General features: G+C 40.9%; 1 long non-coding RNA gene across 1 annotated transcript; it reads right to left on the bottom strand.

Moving 5' to 3' along the window:
* Nucleotides 1–42: 42 nt before the first annotated feature.
* LOC111981236 (uncharacterized) lies at nucleotides 43–14890 on the bottom strand. The gene is made up of 7 exons (XR_002879571.2): nucleotides 14645–14890; nucleotides 4916–5046; nucleotides 4714–4785; nucleotides 3477–4521; nucleotides 2699–2790; nucleotides 2396–2537; nucleotides 43–1901 (listed from the first exon to the last, which is right to left on the bottom strand). It is a non-coding gene; the product is annotated as an uncharacterized lncRNA (long non-coding RNA).
* Between the last annotated feature and the right edge of the window lie 963 nt (nucleotides 14891–15853).

Below are 15853 nucleotides of genomic sequence, written 5' to 3'. Positions count from 1 at the left end.
CTGTTCTCTTTATACAGACACGTTATATATATATATATATATACACTGCTCAAAAAAATAAAGGGAACACTTAAACAACACAATGTAACTCCAAGTCAATCACACTTCTGTGAAATCAAACTGTCCACTTAGGAAGCAACACTGATTGACAATAAATTTCACATGCTGTTGTGCAAATGGAATAGACAACAGGTGGAAATTATAGGCAATTAGCAAGACACCCCCAATAAAGGAGTGGTTCTGCAGGTGGTGACCATAGACCACTTCTCAGTTCCTATGCTTCCTGGCTGATGTTTTGGTCACTTGTGAATGCTGGCGGTGCTTTCACTCTAGTGGTAGCATGAGACGGAGTCTACAACCCACACAAGTGGCTCAGGTAGTGCAGCTCATTCAGGATGGCACATCAATGCGAGCTGTGGCAAGAAGGTTTGCTGTGTCTGTCAGCGTAGTGTCCAGAGCTTGGAGGCGCTACCAGGAGACAGGCCAGTACATCAGGAGACGTGGAGGAGGGCAACAACCCAGCAGCAGGACCGCTACCTCCGCCTTTGTGCAAGGAGGAGCAGGAGGAGCACTGCCAGAGCCCTGCAAAATGACCTCCAGCAGGCTACAAATGTGCATGTGTCTGCTCAAACGGTCAGAAACAGACTCCATGAGGGTGGTATGAGGGCCCGACGTCCACAGGTGGGGGTTGTGCTTACAGCCCAACACCGTGCAGGACGTTTGGCATTTGCCAGAGAACACCAAGATTGGCAAATTCGCCACTGGCGCCCTGTGCTCTTCACAGATGAAAGCAGGTTCACACTGAGCACATGTGACAGACGTGACAGAGTCTGGAGACGCCGTGGAGAACGTTCTGCTGCCTGCAACATCCTCCAGCATGACCGGTTTGGCGGTGGGTCAGTCATGGTGTGGGGTGGCATTTCTTTGGGGGGCCGCACAGCCCTCCATGTGCTCGCCAGAGGTAGCCTGACTGCCATTAGGTACCGAGATGAGATCCTCAGACCCCTTGTGAGACCATATGCTGGTGCGGTTGGCCCTGGGTTCCTCCTAATGCAAGACAATGCTAGACCTCATGTGGCTGGAGTGTGTCAGCAGTTCCTGCAAGAGGAAGGCATTAATGCTATGGACTGGCCCGCCCGTTCCCCAGACCTGAATCCAATTGAGCACATCTGGGACATCATGTCTCGCTCCATCCACCAACGCCACGTTGCACCACAGACTGTCCAGGAGTTGGCGGATGCTTTAGTCCAGGTCTGGGAGGAGATCCCTCAGGAGACCATCCGCCACCTCATCAGGAGCATGCCCAGGCGTTGTAGGGAGGTCATACAGGCACGTGGAGGCCACACACACTACTGAGCCTCATTTTGACTTGTTTTAAGGACATTACATCAAAGTTGGATCAGCCTGTAATGTGGCTTTCCACTTTAATTTTGAGTGACTCCAAATCCAGAGTCACACTCAAAATTATCCATTGATAATTTTTGTGTGATTTTGTTGTCAACACATTCAACTATGTAAAGAAAAAAGTATTTAATAAGAATATTTCATTCATTCAGATCTAGGATGTGTTATTTTAGTGTTGCCTTTATTTTTTTGAGCAGTGTATATATATATATATGTGTGATATTACAACATTATTCATTAGCTTTAGTACCAACGTTAAAAATGAGTAATGCTAATTGTCAAACTGGCATAAGTTGCATCATATCATTGGTCAAACAGTTTTTGCTGTTTTTGCATTGTCCCCTATAACCTTCATTCAGTCTTCGCTCCCAAAGAGGAGACTGTCCAATACAGATCTTGTTTCAGTCTGTTTTTACCCGGTTGTCGATGAAACACTGATTTAAAGGATGATCCACTACATCTCAGAGTGACTTTATCTCTGGTCTGCTGATCATAAACTGTCAGGGAATATTAAAAAAGGGTATTTAAGTATGGAATAGGTTTTTAAAGTCAACATTAGCTCCTCCATAGTATCCTTATGTAGTAATTTACCATGAAAGTACACACCAGTTTATAAAGTGCAACCACAGTATAACATACATATTTTACAGCTTTTTTTAACAGGTTGAATGACAATGTAGACCACTTGTCAAACTCAAGGCCCGTGAGCCTATACAATCTGAAAATTGTCTAATTTTTTTGTCACAGAAAAACGATGTCAATCGACATTGAAATTACTAAAACCAAATCAAAAGTTTGTAGAAATTATATTGGACCTACATTTATAGTCTCTTCACTTTGTCCAGGTTGCTAACAGTCATCGAAATGAAAGCTAGACATTCTGGGAGCATCAGAAATTCCAAAAGCGATAGACAAATTTTAGCACATTTTGACGACAAAGAAATACAGTACATAATACATTTTAAATGCTGCATTCTGTCCTTCTACCCACCTTTGATTGGCTGCCAGGGTCACTCAATGCAAAACGTTGCCCCGAAGAGGTCGGTTCAGGTGTCTATGTCTTGTATGGTGTCCCTATCAGCACCCCAGGAACTGTAGTCGTGGTAGATGGTCTCAAACCTCTCCCTGGACACCTTTTATAGGAGAAGAAAGAGTAAGAACAAAGCTTTACTGTCCAATTTTATTTATCATGTTTTTATTGTTTTTTAACCCCTTGAGAAAGTGTTTAAGTGACTTGCTCAAGGGGCACAATGGCAGGAGATGGCATCTAGTATAGCTTGAATAGAATCCCCACCTGTGCCTGTGTTCCATGGTAGGGAGACGTGGAGGAGTCTGCCTCGTACTGCAAGCCCACTCAGCCACCATAAGGTGGGTTAGGGTCATTCTCTGTATGATAGGGGACAAAAAATATATTTACAAATGGTCCCCCAAGCTAATCATGTTTTAAACCAGGCCAAGGTACTCTACTGATAAAGATCATTTAAAAAACTTTTTGGGGGAAGGGGGAGGTGTTATGCCACACTTTTAAAGTCAAAGACTTTGTATAACAATGGCATATTATCCTTTTAACTAGAGTCGATGTACGTGCCCCCACAGGATATAATTAGCATTATTTAAATAAAAAAATACACATAAAAATCTGTCTAAGCTAGAGATATCTTTTTTTAAAGTGGATTTAACAAGTGATATCAATTAGGGAATCATAGCTTTCACCTGGTCAGTCTATGTCATGGAAAAATCAGCTGTTCCTAATGTTTTGTACACTGTGTATATGGAAATAGTTTAGTGGCAAAACAAAGGTGTTACATTAAAAAAACATCCTGATCTTATGTTTCTCAGATATATATATTATGTCTCAATTTTTTTTTTTTTTATAGTTGACTATCTGTTTTTCCATGTATGAATCTGTTATTCAATACATTTCTAGGGGCTAATAGCATTGAGTCAAATTCAATGTTTCGTCAAATAATTTGACTCCAGGGGATTAAAACACATTTATAGCAACAGCCTATGATAGCAGAGCAAGCTTTCGACAGTTTATCTGTTAGGACTGTGGTACTACATGAACCAACCAGTCGCCACTCGTAGTTGGCCTGTCGGGCCACTCAAAGTCGTCCTCCAGCCACTGGTTCACTGGTTCAGTATGGATGTCTTTAGCCCTGATATGAAGGAAAGGGGAGAGTGGGAACTTAGTTCATGAGTATTTTACTGATAGTCATGAATATTTGTAGGATGGACAGGTTATAGAAAATATTCATAGTACCTGGACAAACTCATTTAGCTGCAGGTATGTAGCTAGGAGCTTTGAGTGCTGTGTTGAACTTTAGTATTTCTCACCTGCGTGCTTGTCGTCTATGCCGGAGTTTTATATGATCACAACCTCTCTATGACTAGATGGTTGGGAGTCTACTACTGTACATTGCACTCAAAAAGGTTTAGAGTTGGCCTGTCACAGTAGAGGCTTAGCGTGGTTTAAACTTGCCAGCCTATCGATGGTGCCCAGACACAGCACTCAGGATTCAAATGTCCGGAATGGTGTTTGTGAAGATTGAGCTGATTTGTTGGTTTCTACACATTCCTCAGTTCCTGTTTTCTTGTTATTCAGCATTTTTCCTACACATTCCTCAGTACCTGTTTTCTTGTTATTCAGCATTTTTCCTACACATTCCTCAGTTCCTGTTTTCTTGTTATTCAGCATTTTTCCATCTTGTCTCAACCTTGTGGTTTGCACAGTCGACACCCTAGATTAACAACAGCTTTTCTGCAGTCACGCTATGTTTTGTGATTAACATGTCCTTTTTCTATAAGGCATATATTTATGTTAAAAGAGAACAAAACCATCCTTCACACTTTGGAGTGAGCTTACCAGTATGATCTTAACTCTGTTACATGTGTTATGTTATGCTATGTCATGTTATTTTATAAGAAGTCTTAAGATGTAATAGTCTTAACTGCAGACTGGTCCGGCCCGTGACATACTAAAGGTGCCGGTGTTACAGTGTTTTGTTCTGTTGTGGCCAGAGGCACAGGGAGAGACACAGACGAGTCGCCCATCTATTTCAGCTGCATGGTAGTATACCTTCAAGTTCTTGTCAAGTCCGGCCTGGTTGCATAAAGCTACACGAAGACAGTGGTAAGTGAAGTTAACAATTCAGTTAAAAGTTAAGTCAATGCAGGATATTAATTGGAATTACAATTCAATAATCGAAAACGGTCATTCATTTTCAGTGAGGATATTTAAATTCTCTATATCCAATGTTTTTCCAGTTTTAAGTAAATGACCCCAAATATAGACTATAGTATACGTACATTCTTTATCAAACGTAGCATTTTTGACTTTGATATCTCCAATGATGGTCACTCCAAGGCAGCCTTCTTGACCTGTGGATGCAACAGAACAGTGTTTTATCAAAAACAAATTATTTGACTCGTGATGTATTGATAGTCTGGAAACAGGCTTATAGGCTTTTTCAATAACTGGTTTCTGATCACGTAAGTGTCTGTTACTGACCTGTTGTGCAGTTTTTGGCCTCATCGAGAATGTCCTTGATCTGTTCTTCTGACTCAGTGATGTCATTAGTTAGGTTCTTCCCATTCTCTACACGCAGTAGAACCTTATGCTCCACCACGACACTGCCCTTTCTAATAGAGGGGGGAGATGTTCCAAAAAGAGATTCCACATTCAAAAAGAGGTTCAACGTAGCTTTTAAAGTAAGTATTAAATTAACATTCATAGTGTAACGAGCCTGGGTTTATAAGCGCGGATGTCGACTCTGCCGCACGAGCATGCTTTTGCGGCACAGTCGATAGCGCACTGGACTTCGGGCTACCTCGACCTGCTACCTGCTGTTTCATTACATTGGTGTCAGAAGTGGGATGCATTTGCATGCATTTGTGAAGGTCAGACGTAAGAGAGAGAACAATGGCTAAACCTGGTCTTAACTTCCAATGCTCCATCCCCCCGCCACGCCACTCCGCCAACCACCAGGATGCCCGGCATCAGAACATTCTAGGCATTCCCGTGATTGGCAGATAGCAGGTTGATTGGCATGTCGGACCCCGCGAACACTGGCTACTGGTAAGTACAACACAACCAACTAATAGTAATAGGCTGACCACATTGCAAAATATATTTAGAAATCTATGTTATTAATTTATTGTACCCACACTGCTCATGCTGCCAACGAGCGTCTGCGTTGCCAAGGCCTAAAATAGAAATCAGTTCTATTTCTGACTCAGATCACGCTGCAAGTCATGCCTCTCCCATCTCCTCATTGGTTTGTAGAAGCAGGTACCCACGTGCCATCTCCTTATTGGTTATACCCACGTGGGTGACTGAAAGACGAACGAGGTCAGTGGCGGTAATGCAGTAGAGTTGAGGCGCTTACAGAAGTTGCACGGAAGGGAAAACATTTTTAAATTTCATGCAATTCTACGTAATTTGACATGACTGGAGACACAAATTATCTAAATGACAGGCTACTTTGACACTGATAATTTGAGATCAATTAAAACGACCTTGTCTTGAATCCATCAATAGCCTAGGCATAGGTGTGTAGAGACACACATATTGTACAATATGGAGAGGAAATTATAGTCCTAAAAAGCTATCCAGTTTCACTGGCTCACCAAATGATTCGCATCTCACTCGCTGCCGACGTCCAATGCGCTTTTGCCAAAAGGCTATCTCTCTCTTGTTTTGCTTTGTTAAACAATGTTCGCTCAATAGGCCTATTTGGAAGTTGATCAAATATTTTGGTAGCCTACATTAGATAGATTAGAGTCTTCTGTTTGCCGCAGGAGCCCTTTGCTTTCCAACCGGAGTTTTCCCAAGATTGTATTTGAAATATTGCGAAAGGCCCGTTTTGTCTGCATGCTGTTCGGCAAGTTTTCGACGGTAGGCTATGTTTTATAATTGGGCTACACACATCCATAACTAGGCTATAAAAATAGCTACTGATGGTGTAATAGGCTATTCTGAATTATTTAATTTCTTTCTGAACAGACAGCAGTAATTCTATAACTTTGGTAAATGTATTTAAATTGATCAGGGCAGCACCTCCAGCACCCTTACTACGGCTATGATTCTATAAGGAAATAAATGATTAACTGCAACGCTGGAGATGAGTGTTGCAGGCTCATACAGACGTACATCCCCCACTCACCACAGCAGACGTACATCCCCCACTCACCACAGCAGAAGCCGCGCATTGGTCTTTAGGTTACAATGTAGCGCAAAGCAATAAACCGGCCGATTCACCCCAAATATATTCTTAGCATATCAGGCGTGGGCTGAAAATCTACTTTATCACATTACGTGTTTTGAAGGGGTAGGAGATTAATGAAGCGGCAACTTAAATTCAGTTTTATTGCTTTTATTCTAATTTTTACATCGCAAAGAGTGCAAATAATTGTTCATGTCATGAGAGGTACCGGGTCCGGGAAAATAGGTTCCGGAATGAAACAGTCCAAAACAGAGAGGTGCCGGATCTTGGATCCAGTTCGAATTAAGCTCTGAGTTTGACTATGCAGTAGTATGACTACAATTTGATTATACACATAGAAAGTTTCCCCAAGTTCTCAGGTCATATTATCATTGCCATAATTTCCCAGTTCACTCACTGATACTTTTAAAATTCGTAATATAATGCATGCATTTTTGTGTGTTTTCGAAGGTTCAATCAGTGCCTCCGGAGGTAAAAATATTGCCTGATAAAATCCTCAAAGGTAGTACATTATATTGTATTGCTGACTATAACTTCACCAGCAGCCAAATGCAGTTTAAAACCACACCAATCATTATAGAATCTAATACATTTTCCCTGAAACTTGATTAGCCTATTCATTAAGTATACCTATAACAGCCATAGAACGTGTATTGTATTGCTGATGACTAACACTAACTTAAGTTACCAGCTGTTAACCCTAACAGAGGCAATAGAGGTCAGTTTTACCTGGGTTTTTTTATCCTTCTGAAATTTTGGAACTTTGTCAAGCAACTAGTTACCAATTGTATTAAATTTTTTACCATGATTACCAACAAAAAAATCTATTTAACATGATTTCTGTGTTTACCATCACAAATAGTAAACTTTGTGATTAAAGCACCGAATTTGGCACAGAGGTAGATGTATGTACCCTGAAAAGATATAGATATGGAGCCACCCCAGATTAGGCCCCTTGAGGGCATGGCAGCCGCTATAACTAAAAAATAACTACAAGTATTCATATCCCTTGACTTATTCCACATTTTTTTGCATTACAGCCTGAATTCAAAATGGATTAAATATTATTTTTTCTCACCTATCTACACACAATACCCCATAATGACAAAGTGAAAACAGGTTTTTTGACATTTTAGTAAATTTTTTGAAAATGAAATTCAGAAATATCTCATTTACATAAGTATTCACACCCCTGAGTCAATACATGTTAGAATCACCTTTGGTCTTTCTGGGTAAATCTCTAAGAGCTTTGCACACCTGGATTGTACAATATTTGCCCATTATTCTTTTACAAATTCTTTAAGCACTGTCAAATTGGTTGTTGATCATTGCTAGACAACCATTTTCAAGTCTTTCCATATATTTTCAAGTAGATTTAAGTAAAAACTGGAACTCTGCCACTCAGGATCATTCACGATCTTCTTGGAAGCAACTCCAGTGTAGATTTGGCCTTGTGTTTTAGGTTATTGTCCTGCTGAAAGGTAAATGTCAGTGTCTGGTGGAAAGCAGACTGAATAAGATTTTCCTGTAGCATTTATCCTGTGCTTAGCTCCATTCCATTTTATTTTTTTAATCCTGAAAAAAATGTCCCAGTCCTTAACGATTACAAGCATACCCATAAAATGATGCGTCCACCACTATGCTTGAAAATATGGATAGTGGTACTCAGTAATGTGTTGTATTGGATTTTCCCTAAACATAACACTTTGTATTCAGGACAAGAATTTATTATGCTTTGCCACATTTTTTGCAGTATTTCTTTAGTGCCTTGTTGCAAACAGGATGCATGTTTTGGAATATTTTCATTCTGTATAGGCTTCCTTCTTTTCACTCTGTCAATTAGGTTAGTGTTGTGGAGTAACTACAATGTTGTTGATCCATCCTCTGTTTTCTCCTATCACAGCAATTAAACTCTGTAACTGTTTTAAAAAGTCACCTGTGGCCTTATTGTGAAATCTTTAAAACTGTTTCCTTCCTCTCCGGCAACTCAGTTAAGAAGGACAGCTGTATTGATACACCATCCAAAGTGTAATTAATAACCTCACCATGCTCAAAGGGATATTCAATGTCTGCTTTTTTTGTACCCATCTACCAATAGGTGCCCTTCTTTGCGAGGCATTGGAAAACCTGCCTGGTAATTTGTGGTTGAATCTGTGTTTTAAATTCACTGCTCGACTGAGGGACCTTACAGATAATTGTATGTGTGGGGTACAGAGATGGGTTATTAATAAAAAAAAATCATGTTATACACTATTATTGCACACAGGTTGAGTCCATGCAACTTATTATGTGACTTGTTAAGCAAATTTTGACTCTTGAACTTATTTAGGCTTTCCATACCAAATGGGTTGAATACTGTACTTATTGACTCAAGATATTTCAGATTAAAATTTTTAATTATTAATTTGTAAAAAAAAAATTTTTTTTAAAACATAATTAAACTTTGACATGATGGGTTATTGTCTGTAGGCCAGTGACAAAAAATCTAAATTAAATCAATTTTAAATTTAGGCTGTAACACAACAAAATGTGGAACATGTCAAGGGGTGTGAATACTTTCTAAAGGCAATGTACATATTTAGCTTCTAGTCAATGTATTTATACCAAGTTGAGAGTCTCATCTTTCAGATACAATTACAAATGAGTTGGTTAGTTAATAGACCAATAAGAAAGAGAGTTCCAAATAGCAAATTTTCCCCTACCCACTCAGACCAACTCCCAGGCAGTCCTAGCAAAATTCTTGCTTGAGAAATTGCTCTTTGCTAAGAAGCTATTTTTGTTTCTTTTTCACCATTCTAATTGGGGGGGAAAACACAGTAATGTACTTAACTGTTACTCAAAAACGTCTGTATTGGACTTTTAAGCTCAAAATATGTTTGCACTTTTTGGGTTAAATGTCATTTAAAATCCCACGAAGCATAGAAAAGGTAAAGCATTTTCCATTCAAATGCATTCAGTATGGGATCTTACCTATAAAAGCCATCAATAGTAGAAAACACCATAGTATATCCATAGCATGGGTTCCCTTGAGACCCATGATTGCTCAGGGGCAACCGCTGTGTTAAAATGACATTCAACAAGAGCTGAGATGCATATTATGCTGTATATACAAGGACTTAGAAGTGACTAAAGGGAGGTGGTCTGTGTCAAACGAGCTGTTAAGTTGGTTCAATATATAACCGTCACCTCTCTTTGAGCTCTAAATAGGATTTATTATAACCTTGGTGTGAGGACAGGAGGGCACCGGAAGTGATGCGAAGGCACGGCAAGGCAAGAAATAAGAGATATGTAGCTCCAATGGAGCTGCCATTGTAGAAGATAACAAAGGGTTGTAAATTATATAGCTTGTCATTTCACATGCGGCAATAAATATTCTTCATACTTTCTTAATTCTCTTTAACCAACCAACCAACGCTCTAGATGCAAGGACTGACAATCCATGACAACCACATTATCGTTTTAACCATGCTTTGAAGCTATACCTTGTTTGTTTACACTGGAATGGATGGACAAACGTATTAATGAATGCGTGGATGAATGAATGAATGAACGGACGAATGTGTCTTGTTTTGGATTCAAGGTTTCCAGCGAGACAATGAACCCCAAGCACTAATCAAAATCCACCAAAAAAATGGTTAATTGACCACATAATCAACATTTTGCAATGGCCATCTCAGTTTCCAGGCTTGAAACCCATTGAAAACCTGTGGTTTGAATTGAAGAGGGCAGTCCATAAGGAATGGTGTAAGATCCATCCCAATGGGTTCTCCAATCTCATAAAACATTTGAAGAAAAGGCTCAGTGTTGTTATCCTCGCAAGGGGAGGTTGCTAGCGTATTGAACATTTTGACCCCTATCTTCCTGAGACATTTTTTGTATTACTTGTTAAACATCTCTTTCTCTAAGCAATTGTATTAGTATAATTAGCATAGAATATAGCTCAGTATTTGTATTCTTTATTTTTATCAAGGGTGCCAATAATTATGGACCTGACTGTATGACTCTGCAACACTACAGAACAAGAGGGTTCCAATGCAATCCAACACATTTATACTCCCTTATAAATTAACTTAATTTTTATCAACGGTTTCCCAGTAATTGAGTGGAATCAGCTGTGAATTTGTTTAGTGTCCATGAGAAAGTTCACTGTGACTTCTGTTGATCCTGCAGTTACTGCAAGCCGTCCTTTGCCAGATCCATCTACATACACAGATCGGCTACATATTGTAGCTAGCTACACATCCATAGGCATACAGTTATTTTTATCCTCCACTACACAATACGCAAGTAACGTTAAGTTAAATAGTTAGCTAGCTATGTTACTTCAGCTGCATTGCACGGCAAGCTTACACAATTGTACATTCAATTTGCAGTAAATGCTTTAGCTAGCTAGATTCTTTACATCCACTGTTTCCCAGAAGACAGCCTGGTTTGCTGTTTTTTTCAGGAGTCCCTAAAACATTAAACAACATGAATTACAATGTCATACTGTACTCATGTCATAACACCAGCTAGTCAGTAAACTTGCTAAATCGCGATTTTCGTAAATTAACTTCATGACAAAAAAAATGCACAAACGTTTGTCTCTACATTAACTAACATATTCCTCTCAACTGTACATTTTTAGTTTGACTCGTTATGACGTTATAATTACTTACATTTGCTTCCCCCGTAATGTTTTGTCAGCCATCTTTGCTGAGGAAAGTCACCAGGGACGGGTGGCTCACGTCAAATTCGTCATTGGAACCACTCGATTTGATTGGTCATATAAAAACCTTGGGACCCAAATGCATAATGAGTGCTCTAACTCCCCGTTGTGGTGGTCTAGAGCAATGAAGCCGTGACACTGGGTACCTCTAAGTCCTGTGGTGTAAGCTTGCAACTTTTAAAGGAGGAACCACTGTACCTGCGAGATCAGGTGCACATGTGGTCTCAATTAAATAGTAGGCTATAGCCTATCCATGGGCGGAGAAGCACAGGGCAGTAATCTTTCCCAGGAAATGTACTTCCTAAATCGGCCTATGATTAGGCTATAGTTTCCTACATTGCCTAGAAATGGGCCTAAATATTGATCACCCATAATTCTCCGTCTGAAAATCTATAAACTTAGATTTAGAGAAAGTGCAAGTCTCTCCAACTTTGCTCTCTTCAAACTACATCTAGCAAAATTGTTGGAACCATGGCTGGCAAGTGAGCTGCATCACACACGCCTAAAATGACATTGCGGGACTGCAGTTGGGTTTGGGACCAGTTCTTGCTGTAGCGGGTGTGACAGGAGCAGGATGAAGAAATCGGTCCTGTGCAGATGTCTACTATGCACCATGACAATGAAACCTGTAAGGTTAGAGCTGTTTATTACTGTGTCTGTGAAAAGTAGGGAATTAGCTTGGGAAACTGACAGATCGATAACTTTACATTGTCATATTGACTAATATAACTCAAATTGCACTGAGAAAACATCAGAATAACAATCTTCAATGGTTTGGCTGATGGTTTCATCGTTTCATTCGGGTCTAGTGTGATTGAGGCAAAAAGAATAGCTAACGTTGCCTCCCGAGTGGCGCAGCGTTCTGAGGCACTGCATCGCGTCACTACAGATCTGGGTTCGATGCTGTGTTGCAGCTGTCCGCTACTGGGGGACCCGTGAGGCAGCGCACAATTGTCCCAGCGTCGTCCGGCTTAGGGGAGAGTTTGGCCGGCTGGGATATCCTTGTCCCATCACGCTCCAGTGGTTCCTTGTGGCGGCCGGGCGCCAGCTTCCTCCGACACATTGGTGCGGCTGGCTTCCGGGTTAAGCAAGCATGGGAGTTGCAGCGATGGGACGAGACTGTAACTACCAGTTGGATATCTACAAAATCGGGAGGTTAAAAGTTAGGTGAAAAAAATATGAAATGCCCTGGCGTTGATGACTGCAAATCTAATGAGTTTCCCACTTTGATTCAGCGTCATCACATAGATGTTTTGGTGGAAACCATGTTGATTCAACCAGTTTTTGCCCAGTGTGTACCGCCTTGCACACTTTTGACTGCATCTAGCTGATCTGGGGTGTAATCATTAGTACAAAAACTAGAGTTTTTATTGGACAAATTCAGGTAGGTACATCCCCGTTTGGTTCCGTTTGCTTCTGTTTATGAAACGTTTTGCAACAGAATCGGCAGGATGAATACACCCCTGATCACCCTCACACAAAGTTCACTTTCATAGCAAACACATACAAACACATCATCACTGTGCTCGTTCCTTCTCTCATCTATATTCAGACCCCTTGACTTTTTCCACATTTTGTTAGGTTACAGCCTTATTCTAAAATGGATTAAATATTTATTTTTTTCCCCTCATTAATCTACACACAATAACCCATAATAACGAAGCAAAAACAGGTAAAACATTTTTTTTGCAATTTTATTTCAAATAAAAACTCAAATATCACATTAAATTAATATTCAGACCCTTACTCAGTACTTTGTTGAACCTTTGGCAGCGATTACAGCCTCGAGTCTTCTTGGGTCTCTCCAGAGATGTTCGATTGGGTTCAAGTCCGGGCTCTGGCTGGGCCACTTAAGGACATTCAGAGACTTGTCCCAAAGCCACTCCTGCATTGTTTTGGCTGTGTGCTCAGGGTCATTGTCCTGTTTGAAGGTGAACCTTCGCCCCAGTCTGAGGTCCTGAGCGTTCTGGAGCAGGTTTTCATCAAGGATCTGTACTTTGCGGCGGTCATCTTTGAATCGATCCTGACTAGTCTCCCAGTTCCTGCTGCTGAAAAACATCCCCACAGCATGATGCTGGCACCACCATGCTTCACTGTAGGGATATTGCCAGGTTTCCTCCAGACGTAACGCTTGACATTCAGGCCAACAAGTTCAATCTTGGTTTCATCAGACCAGAGAATCTTGTTTCTCATGGTCTGAGAGTCTTTAAGTGCTTTTTGGCAAACTCCAAGGGGAATGTCATGTGCCTTTTACTGAGGAGTGGCTTCTGTCTGGCCACTCTATCAAAAAGGCCTGATTAGTGGAGTGCTGCAGAGTAGGTTGTCCTTCTGGAGGGTTCTCCCATCACCACAGAGGAACTCTAGAGCTCTGTCAGAGTGATCATCGGGTTCATGGTCACCTCCCTGATTGCTAATTTTGGCCGGGCGGCCAGCTCTAGGAAGAGTTTTGGTGGTTCCAAATTTCTTCCATTTAAGAATGATGGAGGCCACTGTGTTCTTGGGGACCTTCAATGCTGCAGACATTTTTTTGTACCCTTCCCCAGGTCTGTGCCTCGACACAATCCTGTCTCAGAGCTCTACTGACAATTCCTTCAACCTCATGGCTTGGTTTTTGCTCTGACATGCACTGTCAACTGTGGGACCTTATATAGACAGATGTGTGCCTTTCCAAATCATGTCAAATCAATTGAATTTACCACCGGTGGACTCCAGTCAAGTTGTAGAATCATCTCAAGGATGATCAATGGAAACAGGATGTACCTGAGCTCAATTTCGGGTCTCATAGCAAAGGGTTTGAATACTTATGTAAATAAGGTATTTCTGTTAGAAATGTTTTATACATTTGCAAAAATGTATAAAAACCTGTTTTTGATTCGTCATTATGGGGTATTGTGTGTAGATTGCTGAAGATTTTTTATTTATTTAATCAATTTTTTAATAAGGCTGTAACGTAAAAAATGTGGGAAAAGTAAAGGGGTCTGAATACTTTCCGAAGGCACTGTATGTGCTCTCCTCCTCTCATCTTTTCTCTCCGCTTGTGGACTTCAGTACACAACACAACAGCTGTCTGTGACCATGCGGAAAAAAACTCTCAGAGCCAAACCTTCATACCATAACCGATACACAGCCTACATCGTTGTCACCGTATTAGCTAACGTCATAGTCAACATAGCTACCAGAACTAACACTTTAGTAAACCCACAATCCAATCCATGTGTACAATCACGCAGTACAATGTACAGAAAGCAGTTTAGCAGTTACACCGGCAGTCCTCAGTGGCAATAAATTAATAAAAACAAAAGTTTACCTCGATTTGAGTTGCAGTGTCGGATAGCCTTGGCCACCTAGCTAACATAAATAGTAGTCCTCTCTGAGTCAGGTTGTCGAGTAGGCTAAATTAGCTGCATTAGTTAGCGTGAAAGGTATACAAAAATAAATAAAATACAACAAAATATATCTCTGCTGCTTCTCCTTAATTTCAGAAAAAAATGATTTGTTTTAAACTGTTCAACTATTGTCTTTCTCTCTCTTTGAGTCAACTACTCACCACACTTTGTGCTAGCTAGCTGTACCTTGTGCTTTCAGTACTAGATTAATTCTCTGATCCTGTGATTGGATGGACAACATGTCAGTTCATTCTGCAAGAGCTGATAGGTTGGTGGACATCCTCCAGAAGTAGTTATAATTACTGTGTAAGTCTACGGAAAGGGGTGAGAACAATAAACCTATGTTTTTGAAAATAGCTGTTGAGGCTACTGTAGACCTTCATTGCAAAATAGTGTGTTTTAATCAGTTATTTGGTGACGTGAATATACACTGCTCAAAAAAATAAAGGGAACACTTAAACAACACAATGTAACTCCAAGTCAATCACACTTCTGTGAAATCAAACTGTCCACTTAGGAAGCAACACTGATTGACAATAAATTTCACATGCTGTTGTGCAAATGAAATAGACAAAAGGTGGAAATTATAGGCAATTAGCAAGACACCCCCAAAAAAGGAGTGATTCTGCAGGTGGTGACCACAGACCACTTCTCAGTTCCTATGCTTCCTGGCTGATGTTTTGGTCCTTTTGAATGCTTGCGGTGCTCTCACTCCAGTGGTAGCATGAGACGGAGTCTACAAGCCACACAAGTGGCTCAGGTAGTGCAGTTCATCCAGGATGGCACATCAATGCGAGCTGTGGCAAAAAGGTTTGCTGTGTCTGTCAGCGTAGTGTCCAGAGCATGGAGGCGCTACCAGGAGACAGGCCAGTACATCAGGAGACGTGGAGGAGGCCGTAGGAGGTAACAACCCAGCAGCAGGACGCTACCTCCGCCTTTGTGGCAAGGAGGTGCACTGCCTGAGCCCTGCAAAATGACCTCCAGCAGGCCACAAATGTGCATGTGTCAGCATATGGTCTCACAAGGGGTCTGAGGATCTCATCTCGGTACCTAATGGCAGTCAGGCTACCTCTGGCGAGCACATGGAGGGCTGTGCGGCCTCACAAAGAAATGCCACCCAACACCATGAC

This window comes from Salvelinus sp. IW2-2015, linkage group LG3, assembly GCF_002910315.2.
Source record: "Salvelinus sp. IW2-2015 linkage group LG3, ASM291031v2, whole genome shotgun sequence".
In the NCBI taxonomy this organism is placed as follows: domain Eukaryota; kingdom Metazoa; phylum Chordata; class Actinopteri; order Salmoniformes; family Salmonidae; genus Salvelinus; species Salvelinus sp. IW2-2015.
Note: the sequence above shows the minus strand (reverse complement) of the source record. Positions and strands in the feature narration are given on the sequence as shown.